Here is a 12,465-nt window from a genome sequence, read left to right on the forward strand (position 1 = left end):
AAAAGAATGCAAATCATAGTTGAATACTTATTTTATTCCAGGCTCTCCATTAATCACTTTATGTACATGTTCTCACACAATCCTTGAAATGACTCTACAAAGGTGATTCCTTTTATTATCATTACCATTTTATAGAGAAAGCAGCATGTTCGGAGTACTTAGTGCTTCCCCAGGATAGCAGGTTGGTGCTCAATCCGGGACTCAAAGCCTGATTTTACTGATTGCAAAGATCATGCCCTTAATTACAACTGTAATAAACAGTTGTTTGCTTTAACCCAAATTTTTGTTTGAATTAATGTGAAGATTGTAAAAGCCAAATTTTAGTGTGAAATTAGAAAATCAGCTGTCTGATATTGGCATGAATTCCTAGAGGTAAAATATACCTTGGTGACTGCAGTAGCAACACAGAATTTCTGTGATAAAAAACTTACGGGGACTTTTAAAAATTGAATTATAATTAACTTACAATGTTATGTCCTTTTCAAGTATACAGAAAAGTGATTCAGTTTTATATCTATAAATATATATTTTAAAATATATATATATACGTTCTTTTTCAAATTCTTTTCCATCATAGATTAAGATATTGAATGTACTTTCCTGTGTTATGCAGTAGGTCCTTGTTGTTCACCTGTTTTATATATAGTAGTAATAGTTGTTCAGTTGCTAAGTCGTGTCTGACACTTTGCGACCCCATGGACTGCATGCAGCATGCCAGGCTTACCTGTCCTTCACCATCTCCAGGAGTGTGCTTAAACTCATGTCTATTGAGTCCGTAATGCCATCTAACCATCTCATCTGTGGTTGTCCCCTTCTCTTGCCTTTGACCTTTCCCAACATCAGAGTCTTTTCCAGTGAGTCAGCTTTTTGCATCAGATGGCCAAAGTATTGGAGCTTCAGCTTCAGAATCAGTTGTTCCAATGAACATTCAGGGCTGATTTCCTTTAGGATTGACTGGTTTGTTCTCCTTGCTGTCCAAGGGATTCTCAAAAGTCTTCTCTAGCACCACAGTCTGAAAGCATCATATTCTTTGGTGCTCAGCCTTCTTTATTTTTTTAATTTTTTTCTTTGCGACTCCATAAACCGCAGCACGCCAGGCCTCCCTGTCCGTCACCAACTCCTGGAGTCCAACCAAACCCATGTCCATTGTGTCGATGATGCCATCTAACCATCTCATCCTCTGTCATCCCCTTCTCCTTCTGCCCTCAATCTTTCCCACCATCACGGTCTTATTTCAAATGAGTCAGCTCTTCGCATCAGGTGGCCAAAGTACTGGAGTTTCATCTTCAACATCAGTCCTTACAATGAACACCCAGGACTGATCTCCTTTAGGATGGACTGGTTGGATCTCCTTGCAGTCCAAGGGACTCGCAAGAGTCTTCTCCAACACCACAGTTTAAAAGCATCAATTCTTCAGCACTCAGCTTTCTTTATAATCTAATTCTCATAGCCGTACATGACCACTGGAAAAACCAGAGCCTTGAATAGATGGACCTTTGTTGACAAAGTAATGTCTCTGCTTTTTAATATGCTGTCTAGGTTGATCATAACTTTCCTTCCAAGGAGCAAGCATCTTTTAATCTCATGGCTACAGTCACCATTTGCAGTGATTTTGGAGCCCAGAAAAATGAAGTCTGACACTGTTTTCACTGTTTCCCCATCTATATGCCATGAAGTGATGGGACCAGATGCCATGATCTTCGTTTTCTGAATGTTGAGCTTTAAGCCAACTTTTTCACTCTCCTCTCTCACTTTCATCAAGATGCTCTTTAGTTCTTCACTTTCTGCCATAAGGGTGGTGTCATTTGCGTATCTGAGGTTATTGATATTTCTCCTGGCAATCTTGATTCCATCTTGTGCTTCCTCCAGCCCAGCTTTTCTCATGATGTACTCTGCATATAAGTTAAAAAAGCAGGGTGACAATATACAGCCTTGATGTACTCCTTTCCCTATTTGGAACAAGTCTGTTGTTCCATGTCCAGTTCTAACTGTTGCTTCCTGACCTGCATACAGGTTTCTCAGGAGGCAGGTTAGTTGGTCTGGTATTCCTATCTGTTTCAGGATTTTCCACAGTTTATTGTGATCCACACAGTCAAAGGCTTTGACATAGTCAATAAAGCAGAAATAGATGTTTTTCTGGAGCTCTCTTGCTTTTTCGACGATCCAGCAGATGTTGGCAATTTGATCTCTGGTTCCTCTGCCTTTTTAAAAACCAGCTTGAACATCTGGAAGTTCATGGTTCACGTATTGCTGAAGCTTGGCTTGGAGAATTTTGAGCATTACTTTACTAGTGTGTGAGATGCGTGCAGTTGTGCAGTAGTTTGAGCATTCTTTGGCATTGCCTTTCTTTGGGACTGGAATGAAAACTGACCTTTTCCAGTCCTGTGGCCACTGCTGAGTTTTCCAAATTTGCTGGCATATTGAGTGCAGCACTTTCACAGCATCATCTTTCAGGATTTGAAATAGCTCAACTGGAATTCCATCACCTCCACTAGCTTTGTTCATAGTGATGCTTCCTAAGGCCCACTTGACTTCACATTCCAGGATGTCTGGCTCTAGGTGAGTGTGAATGATCACACCATCGTGATTATCTGGGTCATGAAGATCTTTTTTGTACAGTTCTTCTGTGTATTCAGAAAACGAAGATCATGGCATCCGGTCCCACCACTTAATGGGAAATAGATGGGGAAACAGTGGAAACAGTGTCAGACTTTATTTTTCTGGGCTCCAAAATCACTACAGATGGTGACTGCAGCCATGAAATTAAAAGACGCTTACTCCTTGGAAGGAAAGTTATGACCAACCTAGATAGCATATTCAAAAGCAGAGACATTACTTTACCAACAAAGGTTCATCTAGTCAAGGCTATGGTTTTTCCTGCGGTCATGTATGGATGTGAAAGTTGGACTGTGAAGAAGGCTGAGCGCCAAAAAATTGATGCTTTTGAACTGTGGTGTTGGAGAAGACTTTTGAGAGTCCCTTGGACTGCAAGGAGATCCAACCAGTCCATTCTGAAGGAGATCAGCCCTGGGATTTCTTTGGAAGGAATGATGCTAACGCTGAAACTCCAGTACGTTGGCCACCTCATGCGAAGAGTTGACTCATTGGAAAAGACCCTGATGCTGAGAGGGATTGGGGGCAGGAGGAGAAGGGGACGACAAAGGATGAGATGGCTGGATGGCATCACAGACTCGAGGGACGTGAGTCTCAATAAACTCCGGGAGGTGGTGATGTGCAGGGAGGCCTGGCGTGCTGTGATTCATGGGGTCGCAAAGAGTCGAACACGACTGAGTGACTGATCTGATCTGATCTGATCTGTGTATTCTTGCCACCTCTTCTTAATATCTTCTGCTTCTGTTAGGTCCATACCATTTCTGTCCTTTATTGAGCCCATCTTTGCATGAAATGTTCCCTGGGTACCTCTAATTTTCTTGCAGAGATCTCTAGTCTTTCCCATTCTGTCGTTTTCCTCTATTTCTTTGCATTGATCGCTGAGGAAGGCTTTCTTATCTCTTCTTGCTATTCTTTTGGAACTCTGCATTCAAATGGGTATATCTTTCCTTTTCTCCTTTTCTTTTTGCTTCCCTTCTTTTCACAGCTGTTTGTAAGGCCTCCTCAGACAGTCATTTTGTTTTTTTGCATTTCTTTTTCTTGGGGATGGTCTTGATTCCTGTCTCCTGTATGGTTTCAGGAACCTCCATCCATAGTTCATCAGGCACCCTGTCTATCAGATCTAGTCCTTTAAATCTATTTCTCACTTCCACTGTATAGTCATAAGGGATTTGATTTAGGTCATACCTGAATGGTCTAGTGGTTTTCCCCACTTTAAGTCTGAATTTGGCAATAAGCAGTTCATGATCTGAGCTACAGTCAGCTCCCGGTCTTGTTTTTGCTGACTGTATAGAGCTTCTCCATCTTTGGCTACAGATAATATAATTAGCCTGATTTTGGTGTTGACCATCTGGTATTGTCCATGTGTAGAGTCTTCTCTTGTGTTGTTGGAAGAGGGTGTTTGCTATGATCAGTGCGTTCTCTTGGCAGAATTCTATGAACCCTTTGCCTTGCTTCATTCTGTACTCCAAGGCCAAATTTGCCTGTTACTCCAGGTGTTTCTTGACTTCCTACTTTTGCATTCCAGTCCCCTATAATGAAAAGGACATCTTTTTTGGGTATTAGTTCTAGAAGGTCTTGTAGCTCTTCATAGAACCATTCAGCTTCTTCAGCGTTACTGGTTGGGGCATAGACTTGGATTACCGTGACATTGAATGGTTTGCCTTGCAAACGAACAGAGATCATTCTGTCGTTTTTGAGATTGCATCCAAGTATTGCATTTCGGACTGTTTTGTTGACTATGATGGCTACTCCATTTCTTCTAAGGGATTCCTGCCCACAGTAGTAGATATAATGGTCATCTGAGTTAAATTTCACCTATTCCAGTCCATCTTAGTTTGCTGATTCCTAGAATGTTGATATTCACTCTTGCCATCTCCTGTTTGACCACTTTGAATTTGCCTTGATTCATGGACTTAACATTCCAGGTTCCTATGCAATATTGCTCTTTACAGCATCGAACCTTTCTTCTGTCACCAGTCCCATCCACAACTGGGTGTTGTTTTTGCTTTGGCTCCATTGCTTCATTCTTTCTGAGGTTATTTCTCCAGTGACTCTTTGGAGTTATTTCACAAAGAGTTGGACACGATTGAGTGACTAAACTGAACTGAGCAGCCTTCTTTATGGTTCAACTCTCACATCTGTACATGTCTACTGGAAAAACCATAGCTTTGACTATATGGACCTTTGTTGGCAAAGTGATGTCTCTGCTTTTTAAATACACTGTTTGTCGTAGCCTTTCTTCCAGGGAACAAGCATCTTTTAATTTGATGACTGCAATCACCATCTCAGTGATTTTGGAGCTTAAATAAAGTCTGTCACTGTTTCCATTGTTTCCCCATCTATTTACCATGAAGTGATGGGACCGGATGCCACGATCTTCGCTTTTTGAATGTTGAGTTTTAAGCCAGCTTTTTCACTCTCCTCTTTCACTTTCATCGAGAGGCTCTTTAGTTCCTCTTCACTTTCTGCCATTAAGATGGTGTTATCTGCATATATGAGGTTATTGATATTTTTCCCAGCAATCTTGATTCCAGCTTGTGCTTCATCTAGCCTGGAGTTTCGCATGATACACTCTGCATATAAATTAAATAAGCTGGGTGACAGTATATAGCATTGATAAACTCCTTTCCCAGTTTTGAACCAAAATCCGTTGATCCATGTCCAGTTCTCTTGCTTCTTGGCCTGCATACAGGTTTCTCAGGAGGCAGGTAGGGTGGTCTGGTATTCCCATCTCTTTAAGAATTTCCCACAATTCATTGTGATCCACACAGTGGCTTTAGTCTAGTCAATGAAGCAGAAGTAGATTTTTTTCTGGAATTCTCTTGCTTTTTCTGTGATCCAGCAGATGTTGGCAATTTGATCTCTGGCTCCTCTGCCTTTTCTAAATCCATTTTGCACATCTGAAAGTCTTGGTTCCAGTACTACTGAAGGCTGGCTTGAAGGATTTTGAGCATAACCTTATAAGCATGTGGAATGAGCACAATTGTACAGTAGCTTGAACATTCTTAGGCATTGCTCTTCTTCAGAATTGGAATGAAAACCAACCTTTTCCAGTCCTGTGGCCACTGCTGAGTTTTCCAAATTTGCTGGCATATTGAGTGTAGCACTTTCACAGCATCATCTTTTAGTATTTGAAATAGCTCAGCTGGAATTCCATCACCTCCACTATCTTTGTTCATAGTAATGCTTTCTAAGGCCCACTTGACTTTACATTCCAGGATGTCTGGCTCTAGGTGACTGATCACACCATCGGTTATCTGGGTCATTAAGACCTTTTTTGTCCAGTTCTTCTGTGTATTCTTGCCATTTTTTCTTAATCTCTTCTGCTTCTGTTAGGTCCTTACCATTTCTGTCCTTTTATTGTGTACATCTTTGCATGAATTGTTCCCTTGATATCTCTAATTTTCTTGAAGAGATCTCTAGTCGTTCCCATTCTATTGTTTTCCTGTATTTCTTTTCTTTGTTCACTTAAGAAGGCCTTCTTATCTCTCCTCTCTATTCTTTGGAGCTCTGCATTCAGTTGGGTATATCTTTCCCTTTCTGCTTTTTAGTAGTGTGTGTATGTTAATCCTAAACTCGTAATTTATCTTTCCCATTCCTCTTACTGTCACATTGACAACTACAAGTCTGTTTTCTATGTCTGTGAGTCTCTTTCTGTTTTGTAAGTTCATTTGTATCATTTTTTTAGATTCCACATATAAGTGATATCATACAATATTTGTCTTTTGCTTTCTGATTTTATTTATTATGATAATATCTGTCGTTCAGTCATGAAGTCAGATTCTTTTGCAACTCCATGGACTGTAGTGCGCCAGGCTCCTCTGTCCATGGGATTTCTCAGTCAAGAATACTGGAACAGGTTGCCATTTCCTTCTCAAGGGATCACACCCACGTTTCCTGCATTGACAGGCGGATTCTTTACCACTGAGCCACCTGGGAAGCCCATGATACTCTTTAGGTCCATTCTTGTTGCTGCTAATGGTATTATTTCATTCTTTTTATGACTGAGTAGTATTCTATTGTATGTGTGTATATGTATTAACATAACATATGTGTGTGTGTATATCACACATAACATGCCATATCTTCTTTATCCATTTCTCTGTTGATAGTCATTTAGGTTGCTTCCGTTTCTTGGCTGTTGTAAATAGTGCTACTGTGAACATAGAAGTACATGCATCTTTTCAAATTATTTCAGGATCACATGGTAGCTCTATTTTTAGTTTTTTAAGGAACCTCTATACTGTTCTTCATAGTGGCTACATCAGTTTACATTCCATGGAACTTTTATGTTAGGGAATTGTAGGGGTTGACAAACCCCTGCCCTTGAGCCAAATCTTACCTGCTGCCTCTTTTATATAGCCCATGAGCTGCTAATGGTTTTCACATTTTTTAAATGGTTTGGGAGAGGGGGAGGTAAAAGAATAATAATGTTTTGTGACATGTGAAATGCAAATTTTAATGTCCATAGAAAGTTTTATTAAAATAGTCATACTTATTTATGTATTGTCTATGGCTGTTTTTGCACTCCATTGGCAAAATTCAATAGTTACAATGACAAAGATAAATTGGTCCTTGAAGCCAAAAGTATTTATTTACTGTCTGGCTCTTTATAGAAAAAGTCTGCTGACACTTTTCTAAGGTAACCATTATTCAAGTAAATACATATGTATATATTTCTTTGGCAACCCTTTATTGCTTGCTCATCAGTGAAGTTTCTTTGGAAGGATAACATCTTTCAAAGTCATTCTTAAGTTTTTCTTCCTGCTACATCAAGTTTTGTGTCTTAAACAGCAGAAACCTTACCCTTTATAATTAGAGCTCTTTAAATAGATTTGGGTAGATATTACATTTCTTTTCTAAAATCACTAGCTGCAGTTATTAGCTCAGGAGATAGAAGATGTCACTGACAAAGAGTCCTTGCTTTAAAGATGACGCAGTTACAGCTGGCCCTGCTTCTGTAAACCTGCAGATATGAAGGGCCAGCTAAGAAACTTGAGCATCCATGGATTTTTATATTTTCAGGGAGTCCTGGAACAAACTTCAGTATTCCCACAGATATTGAAGGACACTGTATACTTGAATGTTTCAGTTTTTTATTCTGCTGTTATTTTTATTTTTCCTGTCTTCATACTTTTGTTTTCTCATCTCACACCCCTAATTCCAATTTTGTTGTTGTTGTTGTTTAGTCACTAAGTCATGTCCAGCTGTTGGTGACCCCATGGACTGTATGTAGCCCACCAGGCTCCTCTGTCCATGGTATTTCCCAGGCAAGAATACTGGAGTGGGTTGCCATTTCCTTCTCCAGGGGATCTTTCCAACCTAGGGATTGAACCCTTCTCCTGCTTAGCAGGCAGATTCTTTCCCACTGAGCCACCAGGGAAGCTCCAGTTCCACTTTAGAGTAAATTAACGCATTAATTTGGTTTCTTTCTTATGACTATGAAACGAAGGACAGTGAAACATCTCATCTTTTATTTACAAGTTTTAAAATAGATTCTTGGATTCAGAATAGATTCTTGCATTCACTTTTACTTACAGTCTTGCAAGAGAGTAAGCTAGCAATCTGATTGGAATATTCCCTTTAGAAAGAAGTTGTAACTTAGTTTTCTTTTTGCTGGACCTGATGTGGTAAAGACTGATTTCATAGCACTTAAGGGATTTTCTGTTAAGAATTTATGCATGAAGTTTTATTCTTAGGCCACAGGCTTCCTGATTTCTGTTTGTCAATATTATGAGGTTCACTAACTCTTGGGCATGCTTTAACGAGTTCAAACATTTAGGTAGCAAATTAAATTAATTAAGTCACTGGAATGATTTTAATACTTTCATCATTACAAAATCATAAAGAGAGTTTACTTCACTTAAAATATCTACTTTTTTTTTTCTTCTTTCATCTTTTAAAATAACTTACCATAAACCTGGGACTTTTCTTCCCTTGTGATCACATTTCTGGCTTTACTTTATTAATTCCGCCCTTTAAGAAAATTCCACCATGTTTCTGAAGTTTGTTACTGTCTCAGCACAGGTTTCAGAAGAATTAATCTCTGTCTTGTCAGTAACCTGGGGTAGAGTCATTTGTTGTAGATTTTCCTTGTAGGGTAACTGTGTAAACTGAAAGCTAATACACTGGTTAAACCAATCTTGGAATTCAATGACCTGTTGAGATGAAATGAGTAACCTAGTTAATACACAACTACAGAAATCTTGGCATCCTCTGTTTCGAGCTGTCTTTCTTTCTTTATTACCTTAGTTCATTCGGTTGCCAAAAATCCAGTGGTACAAAGCATTTCCTGTGCATTGTTTTACATTGTCCAAGAGATATTTATCTATGGTTCTTACTTGCATGTTGCTCTTATTTGAAGACATGGGAAGAGTCAGAGTGTAAAGTACAGTCTTTTCCTCTCCTTTTAGTGCCCATCGTTCACCTTTTTCTTCTCCCCTCTCACTTAAAACTTTCTTCTTGACCATCACCAGAAAGTCATTAAATTTTAGAAATCATGTCAAATCATTCTTGTTTTTCCCAGTTTGTTGAAAGGAGGTGGCAGGTATATTAATATTTACTAAGGTGTGAATGATAGCCTCCTATGGTGCTGCCTTCTTGGAATGGTTTGCATTTTGAATAAGGAGGTGTTTTAGGCTAAAGAAACATAGTTCTAATGATTAAACAGACTCTGACGCAATACAGTTTGCAAATAGAGATATTTGGAGACAAGACGGTCTCTGTATCTCTTTAAAGCACACTTGGTAAGTCAGTTGCACCAACAATAGTCCTACTAACAAGTTTGTTTGTTTGTTTTAATACTTGTCCCACAGAAATCTTCCCTTGGTTACATCTAAGCCTGTCAAAGTCTGTCTCCCTACAACTTATATCCAGATCATCCAGTCCTATGTAGTCTGTGTGATGAAGTACAATGAAACTAGCCCCTCATATCTTTGCTGATCTATTCCTAGCTCAGGGTCACCTTTTGGTTACATTACCTTAAAAAGGATAACAGTATGAATGGAAAAAACAAAAAACAGCAGATCAACAATTAGCCTGAGGGAGAAAAGGGGTCCTGACATGTAGACACCAGTAAGGAAGAATCTGTCCAGGAACTACCCAGCATTCTTGCCCGGTGACTCCTGCCTCCCTGGCAAGCCCCATCAAGACCAGAAGATGGCTTTGGCTCCAGCCCTCTAATGCCCTAATATGTGCATCAAGCATAGGGCTTAACAGCTTTCACAAGGCCATTTACCAGTCATCTCCTACTCTTAGGAAACCGGAAGTGTTACCACTTTGAAGATAGTAAAGAAGAGGGGAATTTTTTTTGTTCTCCTCTTCAGGCTAGAATTAGGAAATTATTCCCATTATGCCCAGTTGCTTTTGCCCTTTTATAAGACATAAATCCCTGGCTTCTCTTCCACTCATGCCTTATGAGGTTAAACAAGAATGAAAATTGGTGATGACCGTGAAATGTCAGAGGTGTCAGGGAATCAGCGGGCCACAGTGATATCCTTTGTTTTAGAGCGGAAGTTCCTGCTGTTGTTAATGAGCCAAGTAAATGTCCTGATGGCTGTAGAAAGAAAGAGCCCTCTGCCCAGGAGACTAGAGAATGTATCTGTCTTTCTGTAGCTGTGTGACCTGGGATCAGCCTGTTAAAATTCTTTCTTTCTTTAGTACAGAGTTAAGAACATTTTTTTTTCTACCAACGTCAAATTCTTATGCACTTATAGGCACACAGGTGTTTTGCAGATAAAGAGGCTTACAAATGCACACACCATTTTTTTTCCCACTGTACTGTAGCTGCACATTTTATCATAACTAAAATCTCTTCTGTGTTTGTAAAGGGCTGTGTGGAGAAGGGAAACTAAAATCAGAAAAGAAGTGATTTCCCTAGAGCTGTAGGGAAACTTCATGGCTGAAAAGTAATTGTTGTTAATAGATCAAAATTTACCTATGAATTTTTTAAATGATGAATTTCATAAAAAATTAATTGCATTTAAATTATTTAATTCTCTAAACGGCTTTAGGATCTGCTGTGTCAATCTAATTTCCTTCTGACCTTGATTGAAATTATTGTCTCTGTTGACTCTGGTCCACATGTGGCAATAATTTGTAATCATGAAATGTTAAAAGAAACCAGTAATAATTCTACTATATTTCTTTCAGTAGTGAAATAGAATTCTAGGCCCTGAAATGCAGGAAAAATTAATAGATGTTATGAAGGACATAAAAGTGTCCATGAAGAGAGTCAGATCTGTATTTTGTCTCCTATTTCCTCAATGACTGGATCAGCAGAAATATTTCTGTGAGCGCATGTGGCTCTCCACCATGTACTTTCCCCAAAGATCTAGTCACTTTAGTTCCCAAATAAATGGGAGAAAAGGTAGTTTTTCTGGATCCCTTTTTCCAGTAGTAGATTTAGTGAAGTCAAGTGTGTGTTGTGACATTTGACCTCTTTATGCCTTTATTCTTATTTTCTTCCCAGAATATCTAATATCAAATCTAAAAGTACTGTCTTGGAAAAGGAAGAGACTACCTGAACTGGTTAGATTACAAAGGGGATTCAAACAATATAATTGAGATCCTGGAACCTGGAAAGATAAGATTCAGAGATATGCACACAAAGACCCCAGTTCTTCATCTCCACTTGAGTCTGGTCCCTAAGAGGAAATAAAATAAAAAGAAGCAATTGGGACAGACAATAAAAAGGCTGGAGCACAAAAGCTTTAAAACACTGGCAGGAGGTCTTAACTGTCCCTGGGTTAGTGTTTGTCAAGTGTGGTTTGGCATACCCAGAGATGGAGTATTGGTCCAAATGGCTATAACAATATGTAAGAACCTCTGAGTCTATCTCTTCAATATTTTCCTTGCCTCTTTTAAGAGACTTTTATATTATACTAATTTTTTTTTAACTGATGCAGTGAAAATTAAAAGGTTTTTAAAAATGTTACCCGTTAAACTGCCAGCTAGGAGGTAGTAAAGACTGAAACTGTATTGGCACCATTTTTTACTGACAAATAAGGAAGCATAGAGCTAGGAGAGGCAATGCCATTTGTAAAGCATTGAGAAAGCTCTGGGTTCCGCTTGACTGGCGGTCAAGGGCAGGACCTGTTTCCTGTAGTGGGCATACCATCAAAGAATCCAGATCTCCCGCTTCATGTTTGAAGGGAGCCACTATTGTGAATTGTCTGTGAGATTTGCCTCAAGCCTTTGATCTCTGAGCTTTTGGAAGGCAGAGTTATGTTTCATTATCAGATTCTGCTTATACACATACACCTCTTCTCTTGTAATATGTAAAGATTTTTCTGTTATATATTTTTCCAGCTTCAACATAAACTAGATTCTGCAGCCCTGCTTTTACCCCTCTTATTCAAAAACTTACTTAAAAAAAAAAGCTTTATTGAGATATACTTCATCCTTACAATTCAACAGTTTACAGTGCACAAATCAAAATTTTTTGTATGTTCACAAGGGTGTACAACCATCACCACCACAGTCAATTTTGGAACATGTCACTACCCCTAGAAAAACCTATACCCATTACCAGTCACGCAGTCACTAACCTACTCTCTTTTTTTGAGAATTTTCTTATTGTGGATATTTCCTATAAATGAAGTCATACAACATGTGCCTTTTTTTGAACTGGCTTTTTTTTTTTTTTTTTTGGCTTTTTCTTATTTTATTATTTGAGTATAATGTTGTATTAGTTTCTGCTGTACAACAAAGTGAATCAGCTATGTGCATGTCAATCTGACTTATGTCTTTTTTAATTGTGTTGTCAGAGTTCTTTGTATCTTTCCCTGGTGGGTCAGATGGTAAAGACTCTGGCTGCAGTGCAGGAGACCTGGATTTGATTCCTGGGTCAAG

The 12,465-nt window shown here is 38.9% G+C and overlaps 1 protein-coding gene across 2 annotated transcripts in view; it reads left to right on the forward strand.

Annotated features, from left to right (window-relative positions):
• Positions 1–12,465, forward strand: part of TANGO6 (transport and golgi organization 6 homolog) — a 184,462-nt gene that overhangs the window by 119,795 nt on the left and 52,202 nt on the right. The window lies entirely within an intron of this gene.

This window comes from Bos indicus, chromosome 18 (genome assembly GCF_029378745.1).
Source record: "Bos indicus isolate NIAB-ARS_2022 breed Sahiwal x Tharparkar chromosome 18, NIAB-ARS_B.indTharparkar_mat_pri_1.0, whole genome shotgun sequence".
Taxonomy (NCBI): Eukaryota; Metazoa; Chordata; class Mammalia; order Artiodactyla; family Bovidae; genus Bos; species Bos indicus.